We start from the raw sequence: 24,268 nt of genomic DNA, 5'->3' as shown, positions 1-24,268 counted from the left end.
GAAATCAGCTCAGATTTGATGATAAAAAGCACTGAATATCCTATCATTTACGAAAAGAAATTTTATGACCATGCAGATTGCCACGACTGTCCTTCATTCGGTCACAGATGACTGATAGAAAACATTTTGCTGCAGAGAACAAGTAAATTCAGGTAATTCAGGATATGATAAACCATACCGTGATTTTCACAGAAAGAATGTCAGCATATCAGCCAGACATATTTTGTGTCCAGGGAGAAAGACTCTTCTGTTTATGAGACATCAATATTCTTCAGTCTTTATTTCTATAGATCTTGTTGTTTGAGGAGATATCGAGTCTCTGAATCCATCTTCATTCTTCTCAAAGGCACTATTTTTTGTATGGATATTTTCTATTGGGCTCAGATGCTTGAAGGTGTGTGCAGAAGGCTTTTATCTCTGATTTCTGAAGGTTCTGTCTGTTTGCCAGAGGTGGCTGTAAGCCAAACCTGTGAATCTATCCAGTGATCTGTCTGTGGCACTGACTACAACTCCAACTGTGGTTGAAGGTGTAGCTGTGGACCACACCTGGCTTTCATTAGATAGTTGATGCAGTGAACTGGCCTCCAGAATGTCAGACATAACATCACTGTAAATGAAATCACTGGTCAATTTATGGTTTTATTATTTTATTAATTTATTATTATGTGCAACAGGCAAACTGATGACACAGCATGAGATAACTGAGAAGAAGTACACAGCTGAGGTGACAGTCAAGTTGGTGCATTGTTTATAATGCAGCTGAAGGAGGGGACAGGGAATCACTTGTGCATGCAGAAGGCAAAGTATGAGTGAGGCATCCAGGATTTTCCTCAGCTGAGAGATTCTCTGCTTCTAAACTCAAATCAGCATGCTGCAGATTTCTGCTCTAGGTTTTGATGGAAGCCGTTCGCCCCTTGATAGCTGTATGGGAACTCTTGAGTCATGGCCTGGGCCACTGATTGACCACCTGAGGCAAGCAGTGAGTCAGCCATGGGAGCACAGGTGAAGGCAATTCAGCTGTGTGATGGAAGGGGTGGAGCATGGCTGCACCTCTCCTAGACCCCATTTAAGGGCTGCTCCGGGGGAAGGATCTCTTTCTGAAGATTCCTCCTCTGGGGAGTCTTTCCTGTGAGCCTAGATCTTCAGATACAGGTGAGCATTTCTTTTCTGTTTGTTTCTTTTCCCCATTTTTACCTCTGTAATCTTTCCAGCTGTAACTCTAACTGTAACACTAGCAAACACTCTTCCTGTACAGGTGATCAGCCAAGCATGAGTAGTTACCATGCTCCAGTGGAAAGCTACAGAGATGAACTCTATGACTTCTGTGATTCAATGTATTCTCAGTTTTCTTGGGAAGATGGGCGCTGGTTACATGATCACCAATTATTTCCTGTTGTGACTTTTTTTTTTCTTTTTTTTTTTTTTTTGTCTTGATTGCCTTTCATCCTACTCTCCTTCTCTCCTTATCTCTCAAAAAAATGTACTTTTTCATAAAGTAAGCAATTCTGTGATTAACATCCCAAGGGGAAGCCCATCTGTTTGAGAAACTTTATCAGAAATATTGTTCAGTTCTCCTCACTACTCAACCAAAGATGATTATTGACTAGCACAAGAGATAAAAATCAATCTGTTTAGGGTCTAACCTATTTAAGAAACAGAGAGATGTAGAATGAAGGCCTATTTTTTTTTCTTAATTTTAACATTAATGAGCATTTAATGTGACTGTATTATCTCTAAAGAGAGTAGGAACGTAATGAGATAGTAAATTGGTGTGTCAAGAATGTTCTGAAGCAGAACAATCTTTGTAACAAACTTGACTGCAGGCGAAATAGCCAAATTGGTAGCATTTGACAGTACAATATACATCACCCAGTGATACAAAATACATTACCAACTGGGAATTTCTGCACAGGGTGTATGCAGATACAGTTCTGACTTAGGGATAGGGAAAGAGGTGAGGGCTGTATGGTGGTGTGCTGATCACACACCTTCTGGTGCAAATTAAACGTTTCTAAGTCAACATATAGTCCATTTCTACCCCATCATTTATACTACAGAACTGAAAGGAAGAATCCTGATTGTACCTGCCCATGGGAAATTAGACTGGCCCATAGGAATAGAGCAGATAATAGAGGAAAGCCGGTGTGCAATTTTGTTTAAAGTTTTCTTCATAGCAAGGTTTTTAATCTCTTTTCACTTCCTCCAGGCAGGAGCATATGTTTCTATTTCTGAAATCCAAACCAGCTCTTCTTGTGAAAGTCTAAGCAGAATTATTAAAGGAAAAGGTTTCAAAGAGTTGCTCTGTGTAGCTCACAGGTTATTGCTTTAGAGCTCAAAGGAAAGCACTTGATAAGTTTCAAAGCATTCACAGGGAGCAGTGACACTGATAGTGACACTTCATTTTAGCTGATTAAAGAGATAATGAATTTTAATGGCCAAAATATGTCTTTTCTTTTTCTTTTTTTTCTTAGTCAGCCCCTTGGAGGGATAACACATATGCAGGACAGGGCACATGTCAGGGGTCATCAGCATCCCTGAATGGGGTGGAGACTGTACAGGCAGGAGACAGATATACAAGGTTGGGTATTGGGTCTAAGCATACATAAACCTGGGAGTAAGAAGAAGCAGTCCTATGTGGCTGGAGATCCTGCCTGAATGCGCTCAGGCCAGTTGCAACCTGAAGGTGTCCTCAGGGCTCGCACACTTGGAGATGCTTTAGTTTAAGTTAGACTAATGCAAGGGAGGATGTTAGATCTTTGGTTAGGGAGTCTGTCCTTCCTGTGTTCTTGCTCTACTAGTGCTGCAAGAGCAGGGAAGTTCAGAGGCTGAATGCAGCTCCCTTGGGGGGTCTGTTTGTCTTTTCTGCAAGCTGTGACACAGTGTATCTAACAATGTGAATTCCTCAGGTAATAGTAACACTTAATTTTGATCTGAAGGTAGCATTTTCCAGCAGAAATCTGCCCTTTCTTCCCATAGGCTTTCTGTGTCCTCAAGAAACATCCTTGCTTGGTGTACTTTACCCCTTCTGGACTGCACTGGTGCTTCTGCTTGTTAGAGATTCTTTGGAAAAAGAAACTCTTGAGAAACACAGATAAAAAAGAGATAAGAAACAGAACAGGGGTTAGGCAATCTTATTGTTATCTCCCCCCTCTTCATAAAGTTTGCTGCTGTTGTTTATTTCCTGCCGTTTTTCTTTGAATTAACCAAACTGGGCTAATACTCTTCACTCTTGGGCATGCACAACCTACAGGCCTTTGTGTGGCCAGAAAACTGCCAGAAATCCACTAGGACTCAACTGTTGCCCACTTTGGGCAGAGGGGAACTACGCCTGGAAGGGATGTCACGGAACAGTTCTGCTCTGATAATTCCTTGCCTGGCACAGAAAGGAAGCTGAAATGGATGTGGGAGATGCTATGCATGGCTGTACAAGTAGATGCGTCTAAAATTCATCCAGAACTTTCTTCTTTCTGAGTAGCTCTAATAAGGGCACTGATGCAAACAATATAAATTTCAGTGAACAGGATGTAGTCAAGCTGAAAAAAGTCATTCTTCTGTAAGTCGATAGTGCAATATACAGGATTTAGCACGTGCAGATACAGTATTAAAGTTCAACAGAAATAGTTTCAGTGACCTTGAAAATGGGCCTTCTACTAAAGATAAAAGCACTGGTGTCTGAAATGATCTGCAGTGTCAGCAAATGTAAAGCAAATGGAAAATATGGTTTTTAGATTCATAATATACTTGAAAGTTTAATCAATAAACCTGACTTTAGGTAATGCAAACTTTTCCTTTTCCAAAAAATATAATTTATTTCACTTCAAATCAATTTTAAAAGTACATATTCTGTTTCCTGAAACAAGTTACAAGACAATTAGTTTTTTATTCTAGTATTAAAAATAAAACTTTCAGCAGATGTACTTGATAATACTTCAAAGGATTCCCTTGAGGCTTGTTCTAGGAGGCTGTTAGGAAAAAAGGCAAAAACAAGCAAACAACAGTTGATGAGATTTTATTCAAAATTTTATGTTTGCAAATGAATTTGAGGATAAAAATTCATTTCAGCTAAATTTGTATATTCTGGTATAGATGAACACATATGGGAAATGGGTTAGAATGAGGTCTCTTGAAAAGACACTGAGAGTCTCCTGATGTTTGTTCCTCACCATGATTTAACGGGCGAGCTCAGGTGTTATGCGACTTTGTAGGCACTCATAGTCAGGAGCCACATACAGTCAGAGCCTTATGAATGACTAGGAAAGCTTTCAAGCTTTTCCAAATCTTTCCATTAGGGACTCTAATTGCAATCACACTATATTCCTGTAGACAAATAGTCTGTTGCGTGATTGCATTGTGAGTGTATTACATCTATTTCCACTGTACTAATTACTAAAAAGCCCCCTAAGGGTTTAATGGTAATCCTTGCAGAGTGAAGTGCAAAGTAGAGAAAGGGGTATCCCTCTAATTAGATCCATCACCACCCTACGCAGGATAGAGAAATGTAGAGTTAACTCATACTATAGTTAGTCATTGCTAAACAGTGAGTCATGTGAAGACGAAGATGAGAAGCAATATACGTGGGCTTGGGATGATGGGACTCTCTGGTACTGCTGCTGTTACTGATTGCTTTTCTCTTTTTTTTTTCATATGCATTTTGTCACTGGGCAGCATTAGATTTCAGCTTGTCAGGTACTAATATTTTGCCTCAAGAAAACTTTGATTCTAGACAGTATAGTATTTTCTTCTGTATTGAGGTTATTTAATCACTTTAGCCTTAAGTAGAAAATAGATTCTCTTGAGATAAAAGTTTCAAAGCATGACATTGAGACATTTCATGTGATTGTTTGTAAACAAATATGTTCTATTTTTCAGGCACTTCTCTGAATGTGCTATTAAATACTGAAAGTATTCAATGGGTCTGAGCCTCTATCTGTAAATTCTGCTGATTTTTCTAAGACTTCCCCTTCTGTATATACATTTGGTGGCCATTTCTTATTTTATTAATATGTAAATTCATGTGTGGTCAGATCATCAGTGTTTGAGTTCTAGTGTTTGTATCTATTTTAAAATAGAAGTGCAGATACTTCTTAGGTACGTTATCTCTTTACTTTTAAACAAAGGATATTAATCATTCCAATTTTTTCCCCTTGCAAGCCATAAGGGATGCTCAGTTTATTACTGCAAACATGTGGAAAACACTTCAGAAGAAATATTTTAATTCCCTTAAAAAGGTTTGTGCAATAAGCATTTCTTGCCTTCCTTTTCCAAAGATCACATGGTGTGAAGCAATCTGAATTTATTGTATCTCTTAGTTTATTATCTTTTGAGCACTTGTTGCTAGTCTCTTGGTGGTAACTCTGACACAGTCAATATGGAAGTGTTACAATCTTGATACTGATTCTGGAACAGATTTTGCATGGATATAGAATCATGGAATCCTTAGAGTTGGAAGGGACCTTTGAAGGCCATCTAGTCCAACTCACCTGCAATGAAAAGGGACTTGCACAGCTAGATCCAACCTCACCTTGAAAGTCTCCAGGGATGGGGCATAACTACATCACTGGGCAACCTGTTTCAGTGTCTCACCACCCTCACTGTAAAACATTTTTTGTTGTTGTTGTATCTAACAGAAATCTAACCTCTTTTAGCTTGAAACCATTTCCCCTTGATCTATCACCACAGATCGTGCTAAAGAGTCTGTCCCCCTCTTTCTGTAGCTTCCCCTTAGGATACTGAAAGGCCACTATCAGATCACCTCAGAGCCTTCTCTTCTACGGGCAGGGGAGCCCCAGCTCTCAGCCTGTCCATAAAGAGGAGGTGTTTCATCTCTTGGATCATTACTGTAGCCCACCTCTGGAGGGGTTCCAACAGGTCTATGTCTCTCTTGTACTGAGCATTCTACATCTGGATGCAGTACACCAGTGAGGCCTCACCAGCTCGGAGGGGCACAATCACCTCCCTTGTCCTGCTGGCCATGCTTCTTTTGATGCAGACCAGGATACAGTTGGCTTTCTGGGCTGTGAGGCACATTGCTGGCTCTTGTCCAGCTCCCCATCCACTGGTATGCCCAAGTCTTTTTTTGGCAGGACTGCACTCAACTCTTTCATCCCCCAGCTTGTATAGATAATTAAGTCTGCCTTGACCCAAGTACAAGATCTTGCATTTGGATATACATTTGGATATACATCTGGGGTAACTGGATTTTTGCAATTGTAACAGCCACTCATACCATCTCTGAGGACCAACTGGAATTTTTTTGCAGTCTTTTATATTGCAGTCAAATCAGTAGTAGATTTTACTATAGGTCAGGTAGTAAGACAGTGCTTAACTACTTTACAGATGATGGCTGCTAGTGTGCAGTTTGCAAGTTTCCTGGGGAGGATGACTGTTTTCTCAGGCTGATGTTGAGGCTCTGAGCAGGCTCCTGAGGGCTGTGTAATGCTGTTGTGGCCTCCTGCACCTTCAGGATCTGCCATCCCTGATGTGCCCAGGCTCTCTGCGAAGTCCCTTGTCAGTGTAACCTACTCTGTGCTATGCCTCTAGCGACTGGTGCCATTGTGGTGAGGCAGGAAAATGGCTGCTCCCTTTCAGGATTTATGGAGGATGACGATGATGTGATGCGGAAACCTGTGTTCCTGTTGGTCTTATGGATTTATTTCTGCATAAATAAGGGCTATTGTGATGTTGAAGACTATCAGTTCAGAGAATTTAATAAAAAGACAGTTGTACATGCAGGTGTGCAGGAAGACTTGCTGCTGTTTTGCCACCTCTCAGCTGCTGAAGGCAAGATCTTCTGAGAGTCTGACTGATGTGCTGCAGGAGTTGGGAGGTGTTTTGTCCTGAGTCTGGGAGAAACAAGATACAAAGCTCTGTAAGTGCTGTTAATATTGTCAGAGAAGTTTTGCATTTATGGTATCTTCTTAAATCCTGTAGAATATGGCTTTTAAGACTTGATACAATTCATGGACATGGGTGGATGGGAAATGGTAATGAATAACAGAGACTTTCAGAATGAGGTAATTGCTTTAGGGACTTGGTTGTGCAGCTAGTTATTACCAAGTGTAAGCTTTACTGCTGTGAAGGGACCTTCAGTACATATTCGGAAATATGATCCTTCTTTGGTAATATATGGCTTTGGGCTAAAGCTCCAGTTAGTCAGCTTTGAAAATGATTGTATACTTAGTGGTACATACAAAATCTATCTTGGAAGGTAGTTGTCCCTATCACCTAAAATTAGAAGGATCATAGTTACTGGGATCTGGAAAGCTGAAGGGAAAATGAAATTTTAATGTAGATGATGTTATGATTTACTGGGGGACTTGGCAAGCTATTCTTTAAAAAGAATAAATGCATTTGAATTAGGTTCCTTGTGCATACTGAAATGTCACAGCTAAGTGGAGACAAAGTCTCCTTTGTAGTGGTCTGATAAGACTGAAATCCAAGCAAGGTAGGAGTGTAGCTATTTTAAAATCAACAGCAGTTTAAAGCACATTTGGTGCACTTGGCTAATATTTCTTTAAAGGTTGAGTACTTATTTTTGTACAGAAATATTGCTAAATTCTTGTACACTTTTCCACCTGTAACTCTGAGTTATATCATCTTCTTTTATAATGTTTTATAGTGTTTTATCAGTTTTATCCCTGAGTGCAGTGAGATAGTGGTTTACTTGCCACTTAGGAGAGCAGCACCTAGTCTGGGGAAAAGGATTCAAATCTCTTAACTCCATTTCATAGTACTCTTCTGTGCTTCTGTGCTGTAAGTGTAAACATGACATATTAATGAATGCTATATTTCTTAACTGGGGGAAAAAAAGACTGATCTTAGCTCTCAAAATCTACCTGTTTACCTTTTTTGAAACCTACAACTCTTCTTAGTAGATGTTGTTTTAACTGCTATTTTTTTTTACTGTATTAAGTGATTACTGTGATTGCCTCTCTTAAAGCTTAGCTTTCAGTAAGCTTGATTGAAATCAAACATCTTGATTTGTGTAAAACAAGTTTGTCTTGAGTCTTAGACTATCTCTGGTGGAAAATCTTGTGTCTAAAATGCTTGAACTGATGTTTATCATTAGTGATTACGTTAGACAGAAAAAAGTCTTCTGTAATCTTTTTTTTGTTTGCTCTTAAGATATGCTTTCTCATCAGATCTATGGGAGAATTAAATACTTTTTCTCTTTGATTTTAAAGGATCTTTGGCTTGAAGTTCTGCATAATTTTTCTGACACAAACAAATTTCAGGGTTTTACATTTATAGTTATTATTTTAGTGGAGACGTAGGTTACAGGACAATGTTTCAAGCAGAGAATTTAGTAACAATAGTTTTTTAGTTCTGTGCAGAGATATAAAAGTAAGTAATCTTGTTGAGTGCTACAGGAATAATTGCAAAATTATGGATTCCTTTTGCTGAACAAAAATTTAAACTGCAATAAAATAGTCTAAATATGAACCTAGATATAAATATAAGTCTTAACTCTAAAATTTCTTCTAGCTGAAAGTGTGAGGTGTTGCTTTTACCTGAGCCAGGAAATCACCTGTTTCCAAAGTGAGAATGAGGATGAGAGCTTGAGCTTCCAGCTCTTAACGTAGTAGTCCAACGTGGTAGGACATTTTTACAGTATTAAGAGAACCCAGAAAAGAATCTAATGAGAAGCCATCAGTAAAACAGGAAGAGGAGGAACATCTAAGTTCCTTGGATCTTGTTAATAAATCAGTGTTACAAAGATGAGGACCATATATGCTGTTGAAGTTCAATGCTCTGTCACCTTCAGGATTCAAACCAACGCTGGCTTTGTTGGCTGTTGGATAAGCCCTTTAATGAGAAAACAATGGAGAGCAGAAAAGAAGAACTAGGTATGAAGGAGCAGAGATGTGATCTTGAAGATATTTGTTTACTTTTAAATAGAAGAATAGGAAACATTAGCAGAGAATAAGTACAAAAATTAGGATTTATTTCCTTGATCGTGTGGTCTGTATTACAATGATAAATTTCTGTTTGATCTATTGTCTTTGAGGCAACTGGAGTCCTCTTTTGTATCAGTCTCCATCTGCAGTGAGTAAGTGCTGAAGACCTTTGCGTTCTATTGCAAATATGACTATTAAGTCATGAAAATATTGTCCTGCTTGTAATTAATTTACTGCTGTTCATCACACATGAAACTTTTATGGCACAGAAGAGTAGTTGGCCATAACATTACTGAAATGTATAAGCATAGGTTCTGGCCCAGTGCCCAAATTGCTTGGGAATGGGGGAAAAAAAGGAAAAAAAAAAAAAATCATCATACTCCTTCCTTCTGTGTACAATTCAATGGAAACATTTTGGCCTCTATTACCAGTTAGTCTGTTTGCCAAATGCTTGATTTTTGGCATAGTGTCATTGAAGTATATTAGCAACAACAATATATTAATATATAACATATATTATATTGTATTGTACATATACATACACAATACAATATACATACACAATACAATATACATACACAATACAATATACATACACAATACAATATACATACACAATACAATATACATACACAATACAATATACATACACAATACAATATACATACACAATACAATATACATACACAATACAATATACATACACAATACAATATACATACACAATACAATATACATACACAATACAATATACATACACAATACAATATACATACACAATACAATATACATACACAATACAATATACATACACAATACAATATACATACACAATACAATATACATACACAATACAATATACATACACAATACAATATACATACACAATACAATATACATACACAATACAATATATAATATTGTACAATACAATATGCAATACAATATACATAATACAATATAACATATTATATTGTGCATATATTACATAATATATTAATAACAAAAAAAATCCATATTTTTCCAAAATGATCCATGCTATTCCAGAAGAAAAGAGGATTGATTCATCAGTACTCTGTAGCCTTTTGTGATGATCAGAAAGTCCTGGTGTGAGGAAGCAACTCCTCAAACGGAAGTGAAAGTAATCTGCATGTTGCTGAGCATGTTTATTTGTTCCAGTAGGTCATGTAAAGCCTGTTCTCGTTTCTACACATTGTTTTTTATCCTGCACATTGTTTTTTTTATTTTGCTTTCAGTAACTGAATTGTGCTCAACAAAAAAAGCTCTGACGTTGTTCTCCCCTTCTCCTTTTTGGCAGCAAAGGTTGTTCAGTTAACAGATCTGAACAGTGTTTTCACTGCGCCTAGTCACCCCCATTGCTAAACCTCAGATCTACTGGCCTAGTGCTCCTGCCAGGCCAGAAAAAAACAATTCTCTCACCCTTTTTATCACCCAGCATCTTCTCTGTCATTAATTTACTGTACTGAAACCTGCTTGTGCTTCTCTACATCTCTGCAATAATCGAGAATAGCTGCAAGTTCAGACTCTTGTTGTTGTTGTTGTTTTTTTTTTTGGGTTTTTTTTTTTTTTGGAGGATCTAACCACCCTCTGCTGGAAAACATAAAGCAGAAAGGGAAAGAACAGTTTCTTCCTGCTTTTATCACCCATGGCTATAACACTAGTCCCCTGATATGTGCTTGTCTGCTGCTTTGCTATCAGATTTCATTGCACAATAAGGGATTTTAGAAAAGGAACTTCAGTAGTGAAAATGAAGTAATAGGTGGCAAGAATATGGAGAGCTAACGTGTGCAGAAAAGTTGGAAAACTGTTTAGATGAGTTCAGAAGAAAGTTGAAGAATATGACTGACACTTGAGGTAAGAAGGGAGATAATGAAGCATTAATCAAAGGGATGGCTATGAGTACAGTTCGTTCTTAGAAGGCTTAGGTTGGTAAAGTGAGGATCAATTTAAGCGAGCCATGCTTGTTGAAACACTGGTTATACAACAACTTAACTCTGAATGAGAAACCGTTTCTAGCTTTTATAGTAAAAATAAAACAACAACAACAAAAACTCTGACCAACAAAACCTTCTCTGTAACAGAGTTATGTTTCTTTCCACCCTCCACTGTGTGCTTGTGCAAACACTTCATGTTATAGAACGTATAAACTGGATATATATATATGACATAGTATGGTACATAAATGGCATAGTTAGGTCTGCACTGGGGGAATTTTGGGTGTTTTCCAGCGTTTGATTTCACCAGCTACATTTTTAATTTCTAAATTATATTTTAATTGATTTCAAGTTATGATTGATGTTGTGGTTAGCTCATGCAGCTCAGGAAAGGAAATGTACTAGTAGCTTGTAACTAGAGAAGTAATGTTTGTATTTCTTCATTACTATCTTCAATGAAATCCACCTTTATGAGCTAATAGCTGGTGCAAAACTCAAGTCTTAGTCAAACTTCTCTTTTGTACTTGGAGATTTTTCAGTAGTTTTTCAGTGAAATAGATTTAAAATTAATTACTTAGAAGTGGCAGCTATGAAAAGAAATTATAAAATTCATTTTGTGTTTTGTTTTCTTTTCTGGGAAAGTATTAAAGATCATTGGGGTATAACTAGTAAGTTCATGTGAAGTTCTGTTTTTTCACACATTCCTATAGAACATACTTTGTGAATTGGGGGGGGATTGGTATCATCAGATCTGGCTGAAAATCTGACTCTTCTATGAGAAGAAACTCAGAACATGTTCTAGAGAAATGTCTAGAAAAAAGTCTTAAATAGTACTTATATTCTTGGCTTTATTTGGAGAACAGCTAAAGACTTTTTATAAATTGCTTTCTTAATAATAAACCAAATGCCTTTGTATTATGTAATAATGACTGTTTGAGGTGACTATGGGAATCGGGCATATTCTTATTCACTCTTATTTTAAAAAATTGTTTAAGCTCCTGAATTTAAAAAAAATACACTTTATTTACTACAGAAGAATAATTGGATTAGTGAGTTTTCTACATGCTAAGCTTAAAAATATATTTATTAAAATATATTGAATATATATTTAAAATATATGCAATATATATTTATTGAATTCCAGGACACTGGCTGGCAATGAAACAGGAAGGGAAGGTGACTTATTCAACGTGTTTGGTTTTTTTTTTTTAAAGTTAATTGAAAAATAGGCTAAGTTGCTTCAGGAGTATCAACTCTACCTGTTTGTTACTTTCCTTTAGATAACTCGACAATCTGTTGATTTGCTAATGAAAAACTTAACACACACAGCAAGCTTTTCATACCATGTACCTCTGTCCTCCTCAAACCATCCCTTCCAAACTGAGGTAGTTTCTTCTGTGTAATTTTTTTTTCCAAGAACCAGCTTTTTCTTGGAAATATGTAACTGACAGACCTGCAGAGGTTCTGACAAAAGATGGATTTGTTATTTGCCCCAAATAATCTGAAGTAATGTCTTTATTGTTGCAGTTGATATTTTATATATATATATGTACATATATATGTGTGTGTGTGTGTGTGTATATATATATACATTATATATTTTATATATATATATAGATAGATAATTTTTAAGTTGGTATGGCTTGTTAAAATCCACACAATTGACACTGAAGGTAGGAAAACAGAGCCAGTTTGAATGCTGTTTGTAGAGTGCTAAATATATTCCAGGAAGAAGCTAGATTTGTTATCTTTAGCTGTATATTTGCTCTAGCAGAGTTTGTCTGTCTGAGGTGTTACAGGGTATAAAAATAAATGGTAGACATTCCTCACTGAGAGTGGTGCAGCTAAACTGCATTTGGTAGCAGGATCCTTTGTATCTTTCTGTCTGGAAATTCAGATTTAATGCCATATGTTGTGCTCAGAATATGTGGCCAATTCTATGTCTTACAAGCCACTGAATGTGCTAATACAAATGAAATTGGGTATGAACTATTTTAAACTTTTGTTCTGACCATTATTTACATAAATCCGTCACTGGCAAGTTTTTTTTTCCTTAGTTTATCTTCATTGATTGAGCAAAGTTTTTTTCCTAACTTGTTCTCCGAACAGAGTTTGTGTTTCAGATAAAACCTAAAATTAGCTCTCTTCTGGCAGTTGGTTTATCAGCAAACACAGCAATACACCTCTAATGTTGTGGGCTCAGAAGCTGGGATTCCTCCACTGAGACTCTTACACTAAAGGTAGGAATGCGCAACTGATGCTTAAAGTGTGTGTGTAACTTAGGCTGTCCAAGAAGAATCTTTAACATTTTCCATTTCAACTTCCTCACATTAAGGAAAAAAAAATAACAGCATCAAAACGCACACACACAAATAAACAAAAAAACCCAACAACAATAAACAACCCAAAGCAACAACCAAAACCAGATCCTTTGAATATACTTTCCTAGGTTCTTTGGGAACCCATCTCTGAAAGTCATCACGTGAAATGATTTGCTTACCTAGTCTGAAAGAGTAGGGTAGTTTTGTGTAATGACTTATATTCTTAAGGATAAATTCCCCATGGTGATGATCACCAGAGTGTAAAGAGCAGGCTTAATGCTGAGGTTTAACTTCTGAAAAAGTGGTTATTGTGATATGGTTCTTGCATACATAATTGTATTTAAATTCCTCAGATTCAAAACAAAACAAAAAAACTAAGTAAACTTATCTCATTGAAGAAGATACTAAGATTGCAGGTAAGAAAGCAAGATACAGCAAGATTCAAAATATTGTTTTAAAAATGTGGTGGGATGTGTGGTGTTAATTTATTCTTTAATACTAAATTTCCATTTGCATTATTTTGAAAAATCAATGTTTGATGTTTGACAGCATGAAGGATTAAAAAAAGAAATATAGGGATGGAAGAAAAGGTCAGAGGTGTAAGTTCATCGTTTTAATGGGCCTGAGACCTAATGGCTTGGGGAGTGGCCTGTGCTTGATATTTATGGAAAGTGTATGAGAGCAGACAGACATAAAGCGAGATTTTTCTACCTCTACTTGCTTTCAGGAATCTTTGTGATATAAGATTAATACCGATTAGTAGGAAAGACCTAGAATTAGACAGAAACAGTTCAAATGTTTCCCAGAAAAGCCTGTAACAAAACCATTGTCCTAAATTTAAGAAGTGTTCAAGAACTACATTTGCCTCATGTAATGTTTATAAGATTGCTCAAGTGCTATTTTTGTTAGGAAAATTGCTTGCAAATGCTAAGCCTGTTAAACAGGCATTATCTACCTCAACAAACACTGCTTTAATAAAACGTACATAATAGAAGATCAAGAGAGACAGAGCTACAAAAAGGATTAAATACACTTTGCCATAGACATGAGTCAAAGAGAGATAGCATTGATCCTAGAAAGGCAATGAGCAGCACTTCCATGCAAATTCTCTGATCACAGAGCACCAATTTATTTGCATTAAGCTGTAAAAACCATCTTGCAAGTAATAACAATCTATCTGAACAAAACCTTACCATCTCTCAATCTTGAACTGGTTGTCTTTCATGGTCCGGGTGCTGCAATCTTGTAAATCTTTTTTGAAGAAAATGTCAATCCTACTCTTGCTGTAGAAGGCCAAATGTAAAAGCGTCCAGATACAAAAGATCATACTTTAATAAATAAACATACAAACAAGCTTGTTACTATCTGCTGTTTGCCTCAAGGTGAGTTTCAAGGCAGCTTTCCATTTTAACATGTTAGAAAGTCCTACAGAACCCATGAAATGCAATGATGTGGGTATACAGCCTTTTATTCAGAGTCCCTTTTGGTAGCTCTGTCTCTCTTGATCTTCTGTTATGTACGTTTTATTAAAGCAGTGTTTGTTGAGGTAGATACTGCCTGTTTAACAGGCTTAGCATTTGCAAGCAATTTTCCTAACAAAAATAGCACTTGAGCAATCTTATAAACATTACATGAGGCAAATGTAGTTCTTGAACACTTCTTAAATTTAGGACAATGGTTTTATTACAGACTTTTCTGGGAAAAATTTAAACTGTTTCTAATTCTAGGTCTTTCCTACTAATTGGTATTAATCTTATATCATAATGAATACTCAGTTTCAAAAAGTAAATGATTTAAATGATTGCCGAAGGGAATTAGGCACCTAACAGGCATCCTGTTAAGTTTACCAATGGAGGGTTCTGATGATCAGGTTTTTATCTAAGAATTTACAAGGATGCCCTTTAATGGTCTTCCTGAAATGGGATTCTTTTGGTGACCTCCATATTTGAGAATGAAAATGTAGTTTGCAAAATCTTCAAACTCTTACTTGCCTCTCTGTTTCATGCATCCCATCTGGGCAGGCAAACCCAGATGATGAAAACTTGTGTAAGTAGCCTAGCTGATAATCTGGGGATGAATAATGTGGTAGAAAATCAGAAGTCAAGACCTTGGGAAAAAACAGCATGAAATAGTAGTATCATGCTGCAAGGTGTGTGTGTAGTACATAGAAGGAATGTAAGTGAGGACTCAGACCCTGCATTTCAAGGCTTCTGTGGCCGGTATGTCCATGACAAATGCCATTTCTGTTTGTTTTCCATCTTTTCACTTTCGGAGTCCAACTGGTGAATTAGCTACACTGGTCTTGATAGCAGTTCTGCCTTCCTCTTCCTCACCAACATAGAGGGACAAGCCTGTATTCTCTCCTGATTCCTTTCTGCTGCTCTCAGATACCTGAGTGCTGCTGTGGTTTGCCACATTTGGTCATGTCCAGCGCCACCAATGGCCATGTCATTGATCTCTGCTGTGGCAAAGATCACAATGAGGACAAGCATTACTGTTTCTCTGTCCTCCTGAAAACAAGTCATGTTCAATTGAGCAGCAGGTAGGAAAATACTGTCACTTTGCTGCTTATGAAAGTGCTGCTCATTTGAGCAAGGAGGATTTGATGCTTGCTGCAGGGAGGTGCTGGTTACCTGGTAGCGCCTAATGATTTTTCCCCTTCTGAGTGGAACGTATTTTATTGAGCTTGCAGGAAACTTTCATATTCTCATTCTGTACTGTAGAAATATTTCATTAAGTGTCTCAATGTACTTACATTATTTATAATTTTATAATATTTCACCCAAGTATCAGATTAAAAAGACATTCATCTAATGATCTGTCTTGCAAAATAAAGTCAACAAATTAAAACTTCTAGATATGGGGGACCACTTTTGTCTGCATTTTTTTTAATAAAAAATTCCCTTCTTCCACTGTGCATGTCTAAACATATTTTTGAGTAACATCAGAATGAAAAGTTGAACTTCATTGTGATTTTTTTTTTCTTGTATTTTCCATCTAATAACACCCCTTATATAGACACTCCTGAGTTTCCACTGAACTGTCATCAGTTTGGTCATGAGCAATTTTCTAAGCTTTCTGTATTGGAGACAGTGGTCAATGCAATCTTTCAGGTCAAGTGAATTATCAATTTCACTAGTATCTTTATCAGTCAGAGGTTTATTTTCATTCAGTATTGGCTTCAGAGTCAGATATCTAATACAGACAGCACCAGGAGTATACCAATTGTTATAAAAAGTCTCACTTTTCTCCACTACCTGATTTTAAAATCTCCTTCTGAATGTTTGAAACTTAATAGAAATCAGGCTGAGGTGATGAGAATACCAAAGGTTTAGGAAAATCTACTAGTAAACCTTAGGTTAAAATACTGAGATAAGTTAATGTGCAGTCAAGTCTTTTGACCTGAAACATTCGTTTGCTTTCGATGCTTCTTTAGCAAACTTACAGTAAGATAACAATGGGGCAGTAAATGTACTGGGATTTCTTTTTCATTAAAATCAGTGCTCTCAGTTATTGTTGCCTGGGGATATGATATTTATCTGTTACTTAACTTGAGAAAAGGGCTGCAAAAGATGAGTATTTTTGTTTTTTAAAAAATATATATCTAATAGCTAGGCGGAAACACAGATTCTCTGAAATCTTGACTCTAACTATGGGTGGAATACACAAAGGGTGGATATTTTGAGTGCGCTTGGTGTGATAGTGAGCATCTTATCTATTAGATCAAATATTATTTTTATGACAAGCTCTGAAGTTCTTTTCTGAAAGAATAGCTACCTACGCCTACCAAAAGGCAGCCACTATGTGTGAAACCTCTGCCTGTATTAGTAATAAAAACAAAATATATCAGTCAAAACAGAATTATTAATAATTCAGAAGTAGGTCCTGCAAAATGGATGGCCTGAGAAAGGGCAGTACCTGTTTGCATGGATCAGTCTGGTCTACAGCAGCATCTTGCATATAAAACAAAGGTTTTTCATGCTGTATAGCCCCCTAAAGAGTAGTAGTTATACTTCACAATGTAGTATTTATGCATTTTGCAAAAATACCATACCCCAACTGTATTCTTGTAGTAGTTTATCCTTTGAAATATCGATATTAGTTGTTACAGATGTAATATAGATTATTCACTCTGTTCTGAAATATCCGTACAGCTCATTATTTGCTAATTTCTAGTGGTTTTATTGTGGTGCTCTGTAGATCATAGGGGCTCTCTAGAGGTTGTTTGGTGTTAGGTTAGAATATGCCTAAGGGAATATTCTGAGCTTGGCTACCGCTATAGCCACATAATAAACATGCTTATACAAAAATTGCACAGGGATTGACTGGCTGTTAAAACTCCCACTATTCAGATATACTCTGACTTTGGTGCTATAAGACCTTTCCCAAGTTCTAAAACATCTGTTCAAGCTGTCCAACTTCTGTTTTTTTTTTAGTAACGTTAAGAATATATTTGGTGAGGACAGAATATTTTACTGAAGCTTTTTTTGGATGCAACATTTGAAGATCACTTGAAAAAGACTTTAAAATATTAGTGGAACCTATTATATTCTTAACCAGTAAGACCACATTCAGGGAAGATTTCTAAAATTACTTTGAATACCATAACATTATTTTTTTCAATAACGTTTTTGCTTTCCACAGAATATCAGGAAATGCTATGTTTCTTAGCATTTATACATTTTAGTGTTAAACATGCTATATAACTTTTTAAGTACATTCCCATCTTTCAGATTATGCATGCTTATAGGTTAGATCCACTTATGCCCTCTGACTCCTGCAGAAGGCCTCTGTATGATATCCAGAATGAGTCAGCTCGGTTTCATTTCAGCTTTGAAATTGAAGCCTTAACAGTCCAGTCATGAAGTGTGCCTATATTTCGTGATACTGTTTCTTGTTGCTGCTTGTGTAGTTATGGAACTTCTGGATGAAGTATTGTAATTTCAAGGGTGTCTGCCCTTGAAGTTCCTCAGAGGAATATAGGACTGTTTGATTTCTGGGAAACTGAAAAAAGAACTCCGAGAAATGGGAGTAGGCAAACTGTTCTGTTCCATAAGTAACTCTGTTTTTCTGTCCTGCTGAGTTTGTAGAGGAAGAAGGAAGAGATGAGGTAATGACTTTGCCATGTGTTGTGCAGTGGTGTATTTTTCAGTGTTTAAACTGAGAACATTTATTCATTTTCCTTGTTTCTTCTGTTAAAAAAAAAAAAAGTTTGGAGACATTTAAAAACTTTTAAAGGTTTTTAAAAGTCTTCTAAAGTTTTTTTTATTCTTGCCTCCACAAGTCAAAGAAGCATGAGTCATGAGAATTTTTTGCTTCTCATTGCCTAATTTCACTGATTTGATCATCAGCCTTATCACCCCCCCTCCTTTTTTTTTTTTTTTTTCTTCCAGTTTGAGCCATCAAAAATTGCAAGTTATCTTTCTGGTTTCCTACACAGCATTATCTCTGAAAATATTATTCTTTAGACTACAGCATTTTGCTAAGACTTCATTGGAAATTCAAACTTTCCTCTATCCCTTCAAAATTTTCAACCATAGCTTGAGGTACTTAAACTTCATTGATCCAGTCTTTGTTTCTGCTCAGTTTTAGTCCTGTGGCTTGATTATGCACTGTGTCTTGCTCAGTCTACACACATTTATTGTGTATTCTCTGATAAATATAAGATCAAGGTGTTGGTATAGAACCCAGGGTCTACAGATCTCATCTTCATTCAGTAGAGTACATTCTAGTCCATGTACTTCAGTTTTAGTGTAATGGATAACAGCTTTCATTTGTGAAGACTATACTATGTATCACATCAATGTATTAAACAAAAGGTAAGTAAGTAATCTCAATGGTGCTGTGGGAACAATTTTACATCTTCTCTTGAGAAATGCACATACTCTTCTTGTTTCTGCAAACAAATTTGTCTTTGATTTCAAATGCCTGAATAGCTTTCTCTGCCTGTTAACAGACTGTTCTCTGCTTTGCTGATCCCCTAAAAAATATGACTTCATATAAATGCTACATGTACTGTACACAAGACCTTCAAACTTTCCACTTGAGTATTAACTCCGGATCAAAATGAAGTCTTTGCCACGTGTAAAATTGCAGTAGTAGCATCTATACTAACTTTGAGCATTACTGCATTATTCAAGTTCTAGTTCCAGAAATCCCCTAGAGGAGTCTTGTTATCTGGCATTATTTTCTTGGTGTTGGGAAACTTGTATAATGGATATCCTTTTTCTTTTATTTGGGAACATTGAATCTTGCTCTTTCATATTTAAATCTAAATTTGAAAGTAATTTGTTTAAAACATTGAAGTGCATCCTATTCAATAAATGACTGAGCATCTTATGAGAGTTTTTTCTTTTTTTTGCCAGGTTCTATTAAAATGGTTAAAGGATTTGTAGCTACTTTGTATATTCATTGAAATTTCAAATTCTACTTTGTTAGACATTAAGTGTCTCTGTGTTCTGGAACCCTGACCTTGCCAATGTCACTCCTTCTGACATGTGCAATGTATATTACAATATGTACTCTAGTGATGTTCTGGCCTTTAGCGCTGTGTCGACGTTAATAAACAACGCGGCTACCCTACTGACAGGTCTGCTCTAGCAAAAAGACAGCATAGTTTAACTGTGTGAATGCAAGTTGTAATGAGTCATTTGTCCTCAGATATACAGAACAGGATGTGTCCCATTTTGCTTCCAAGTGTTGGCATTGCTTGTATTTCTTTCCTGAAAATAGGTACACAAATTATTTTTTTGTGTGATTTTAATCTGCTGGCAAGTATAATGCTTTATATTGCACTAAAAGTGTTCTTTTTTCTGTGTAACATACAGATATTCTGTAGGACAGTATCTTTCCTACTATATATGTTCCCAGAATTTAAACATTCCTTTCCGGGCATTCTCTCTACAGACCTTCTCCAGAACAGCACATTGAAAAATGTGTCCCAGATGAACCTTTGATTTGGAAAGGAAAATAAGGTCTCCCCCAACATGACTGCTGTTTCAAACTGATTTTATGTGAAAGATAATTGGAAATTATTGCATGGCAGTAGAAAGTCCTGAGAAAACCAGGATATAAAGAGAATGTATGACAGACCTACCCTCACAAATTGGGTCAGAAATATTTACTTCAGTCATCTTGAAAGTAGAAGTACTCCCTCCAGATATCCTCCAGAGGTAGGACAATGGTTTGGAAATAATAGAGTGAATTTCAGCTGTGTGTTTTTTTTTTTTTTCTTCAGTGGATCAGACTATGTGACAAGTAGCTCACTTCTGTGTGTTTGAAAGTGCAGTTTGGTAGTGCATTGTTTTCTGTGGTGGTCTTTTTTTTTTTTTTTTTTGTTACCCACTCTTTCACAGCATTTTGACTGTGTTGAGCAAAGGAGATAATGTTGATTCAATTTATACATTAAGAAATGGATAGTAACATAAGAGAGCCCTCTCCCTTAAGAAAAGGAGGAAAGATGCTCCACAACAGAAGCTGTTACTGCTTCTTCTGTTTTGATACAGGAGCTAGTCACTTTATTATCTTCTCAGTAGTCATTAATGCCTGTTAAATGACTTAAATCCTCCTTGCCAACTTCCATTCTAAATGTAATAGATCCTCACAGAATTTTCTTAGTAAAACAACTTGCCAGAAATTTAAGAAAGCCAGAAATAGAACTAGGAATTAAATTCATTTAAATCTTCTTTTCTTTTACATTTATGATGATAGCACTTCAGGCTGAAAATTGCTGAAAGCCAACTACTAGCAATAGGGGAGGGAGAATGAAGGAGTGAATATGGCAGAGGAGCTGCTGCCTCTTTTGCTACTCTGAGAAGTTTCCTTTCAATGACATGACAGTTATAAATGCTGTACTGCCTTAAATGCTCTCAGAGTGACTTATACAGAACCTTTTTATTGACTCTTAGCATGTTTTCATAATCCCTTGGACTCATGGTCATTTTTCATTCCTGCAAGAGCATCTTCTCTAAGGCTGGATGCTGACTAATTAAAGATAGTAGGGCAGCAGAACTGCCCAAAAAACCTTCAGTCTCAGCAGGTCAGACACAAGTGCTTTGATTGCTTAATACATTTTTCTTGTTTGCTGAATTATTAAGAGAAAACTTATAGGTTTTTGTTGTTTCTTTTTCTTTTTTTTTCTTTTATTAAGTTCTTCAAATGACAGCTCCAGTGACATTTTTATATGGCTAAAATAACATCAATGAAAATGTGGAAGAAAAACTATATTTTCCCTATAGTGGGCTTTTCTCTGTTCTGAAAGCAGAATTTATAAGTGTTTGTAAGCATGAACCACCAAGGTAAAGAGTATGCTTTCTTGGACATAATTAAGAAACAGAAAAAAAACACGCGTATCTGTTACACTAGCAAAAGAAAAAAAACTCTTCATGAGAAATATTATAGGCATGGAAATATAATTATGTGGTAGGAAAACAGGTATATGGAAGATGTATTTCAAGCTGAGAATTGTTCTGTCTCTGTTCACCCAGCATCCTAGCTAGTGAAAATGAAGAGATCTGATGAAGAAGACCGATCCACTCTCTTTTGCTGGACCTTGAGGAACCAGTACTGGGGCATGTGCCTGTAAGTCTTTCTTGGATGAGATTTCTGGCTGGCTTGAAAAATCCTTGTTTTTCTTGATGTGGTTATGACTGTGGTTCAGCAGCATGTACAAATATCTTCAAATCCAAGCTTCAAGAACCAAAGAAAGTAAATGGGCAAATCTTGGGGGCACCCTCTGTATAATTTGAGGGGCACAAAGTGAAGACACGAAGCCAGAGTAGGTGAAGAACCTATGAACTGGCAGTGAAACTGCTATACTTAAGTAATGTGGTTATGCTGCCCATTCCTTTGCACTAAAGCTGTACTTGCAGGATCCTTTGGATGACTTAGATCTCAGAGAAAAACCTTATACGGATATTTATTCTTTTAGAACCATCTGCAAAATCAAAACGTAGACAAAATTGTGACCTTTTTCTGCTCTATTTTGCTGTGGTATCTGTCTAGGGATTAGGTGTGAAGGTAAACCAGTTTGTAGTAAATCTGTATATCTTTCAGACCATGTCTCATCTGTGTGTGTAAAGAGCTTGATTAGTAAACTGCGTATCAGTCTTCAGCATAAAAGTATGCTATATCATTTTTAACAGCCTTAATGTTGCAAAGATACCATGATATTATATTTATCCTGTCTCTAGTGCTATGTTATTAAGAACAAAATAAGAGATAAAACAAAAACAACCTCTAGACTAATGAACAAATTTATAGACAAACATTCCTATAGCTAATATAAGCCAATATACAGACTGTTCTCCTAGATACAAGATTCATTGGCATTAGATTACAATCTAAGATAGTTTGCAAAGGGTTCTTGTCCTTTCACAAGAGCATGCTTTAGAAAACAAAATTCTAAGTGTTATTAACTTAGTCACAGAATTATTGGGAGCAAGAGTACAATGGAAGTATCTTTTTAAGTCTGAGTGGTGGAAACAAACTACAGTTTATCAGTGGTTATAAAAAAAAAAAAAAAGTCCACAGAGTAGTATCCTGTCAGCTGAATTCAAATGGGAATTGAGTAGATTCTCATCTAAATGATCTGAGATAAAAAAAAAAAATTCTGAGTCTGACAGTACACATTGTTTCAGTAGTATAAAGATATGTAAAGCATGGATGTCAACTCAATTACAGCTTTGTGGATGGAATCTCAGCTGATCTAAAAGGTGGAACTACACATCAATTGTACAAAGTATCTTTCTGCTGTGAAAGGAGAAAAACTCTTTACAGTTCTGTATAAACTGCAGGCTAGACTAACTTGCTGTAATAACTTTATAACCTGAGGGGAAAAGCTGCAATAAGAATCTTGCCTTTCAGAATAAGCATCTCTAAGTGCAAACAAAGACAGGAAAGGAAGGAGGTGTGACATAAACTGGCATTCTGTTTTTAAGTAGCTAGGAGAGGTATGTCAAACCATGAACCCTTCTGAGTAAGGTTGGTTGAGAGAAGATATTTTAATTATAGCACTAGAAAAAGAAGATTTATGAGGTCAAATGCTCAGCCAAGACTTATCCCTGTACTGTGAGTCAGCTGATGAGGCATGGCTACAATGAAAAACTTTTTTTCACTTTTAACATTCAAATGCATAACAAACTGCAGAGGCAGGCTGTTTTCCTAACTGAAAAAAAATTATGAGTACTTTCAGGATGAAGCATTCTAATTTGAAATTGGTTTGGACATTTTGTTTTTGAATGCGCCAGAAGAGCACTTGGCAGATGGAGAACTTCTCTATTATGAACTTCTCTATTACGAAGCTCTCATCCCAGTACCTAACAAGAGGTCACTTTTTAAATGCTCTTTGCCAAGATTGTTGCAGAAGAATGTTCCTGGACTGAGTAAGGACCACGGCCACTCTTTGCTCATGTATGTTCTCTCCTCTGCCAGTAGGATTATTGACTTTAATCCTCTTCCCTCCCAGAATTATTTTCTTTCCTGGTAGAAATGATATTTGTAGATGTGGAAGAGAAGATTGGAGCTCCGACAGAATACTGTGTACAGAGTACAGACCATTAGAACAAGCTTTGCATGATGAGTCAGAGGAGTTAAGCTTCTGTTATGCTCTGAATTGTTGTACTTCAGATTTTGCCAAGATGTTGAAAAAGTTGCTGTAGTCTGTAAAACTTATTAAATGATTGACTTCTAGTAGGAGAGAGCGCTGAGGTGTGGATGGATGGATATATCTGATGTGGGTCAAGACATCTGAAATAATAAAAACCAATTATTTGTTGGTTTGTCTCTTGACTGAAATAGCAAATATCTCACTCTGCATAAACCAAAGTAGGTAAAAATGCAGACAAGTGAATGTCTTGGAAAGCTCTGAACCAAATTAAACAGTCTTGGGGAGGCAGAATGAATAAAACACTGGGAGAAATAAGGCTTCCATGACTGCCACTCAGTAATAAATAAGTATAATTACAGGTCCAATGATCAGAATCAATTTCAACATATTAAGTCATGTTCAGTATATCCTAATGTTGTTATGGAAAACTGTGTTGTCTTCCTCTGTCAAAGCAATGCGTCTACTTTTTTTTTTTTTTCCTCTGTAACT

At 36.5% G+C, this 24,268-nt stretch overlaps 1 long non-coding RNA gene across 3 annotated transcripts; it reads left to right on the top strand.

Annotated features, from left to right (window-relative positions):
- The first annotated feature begins 1,082 nt into the window (after positions 1 to 1,082).
- LOC125696339 (uncharacterized) lies at positions 1,083 to 23,868 on the top strand. 3 transcript variants are annotated; one of them, XR_007378291.1, is made up of 4 exons: positions 1,107 to 1,152; positions 13,007 to 13,092; positions 20,080 to 20,345; positions 21,660 to 23,868. It is a non-coding gene; the product is annotated as an uncharacterized LOC125696339 (long non-coding RNA). The 3 variants fall into 3 exon arrangements; XR_007378290.1 differs by lacking the exon at positions 13,007 to 13,092 and adding an exon at positions 6,733 to 6,868 and having other exon boundaries at positions 1,108 to 1,152; XR_007378289.1 differs by lacking the exon at positions 13,007 to 13,092 and having other exon boundaries at positions 1,083 to 1,152.
- Positions 23,869 to 24,268: the final 400 nt, after the last annotated feature.

The sequence above is a fragment of the Lagopus muta genome, chromosome 7 (genome assembly GCF_023343835.1).
Source record: "Lagopus muta isolate bLagMut1 chromosome 7, bLagMut1 primary, whole genome shotgun sequence".
Taxonomy (NCBI): domain Eukaryota; kingdom Metazoa; phylum Chordata; class Aves; order Galliformes; family Phasianidae; genus Lagopus; species Lagopus muta.
Note: the sequence above shows the minus strand (reverse complement) of the source record. Positions and strands in the feature narration are given on the sequence as shown.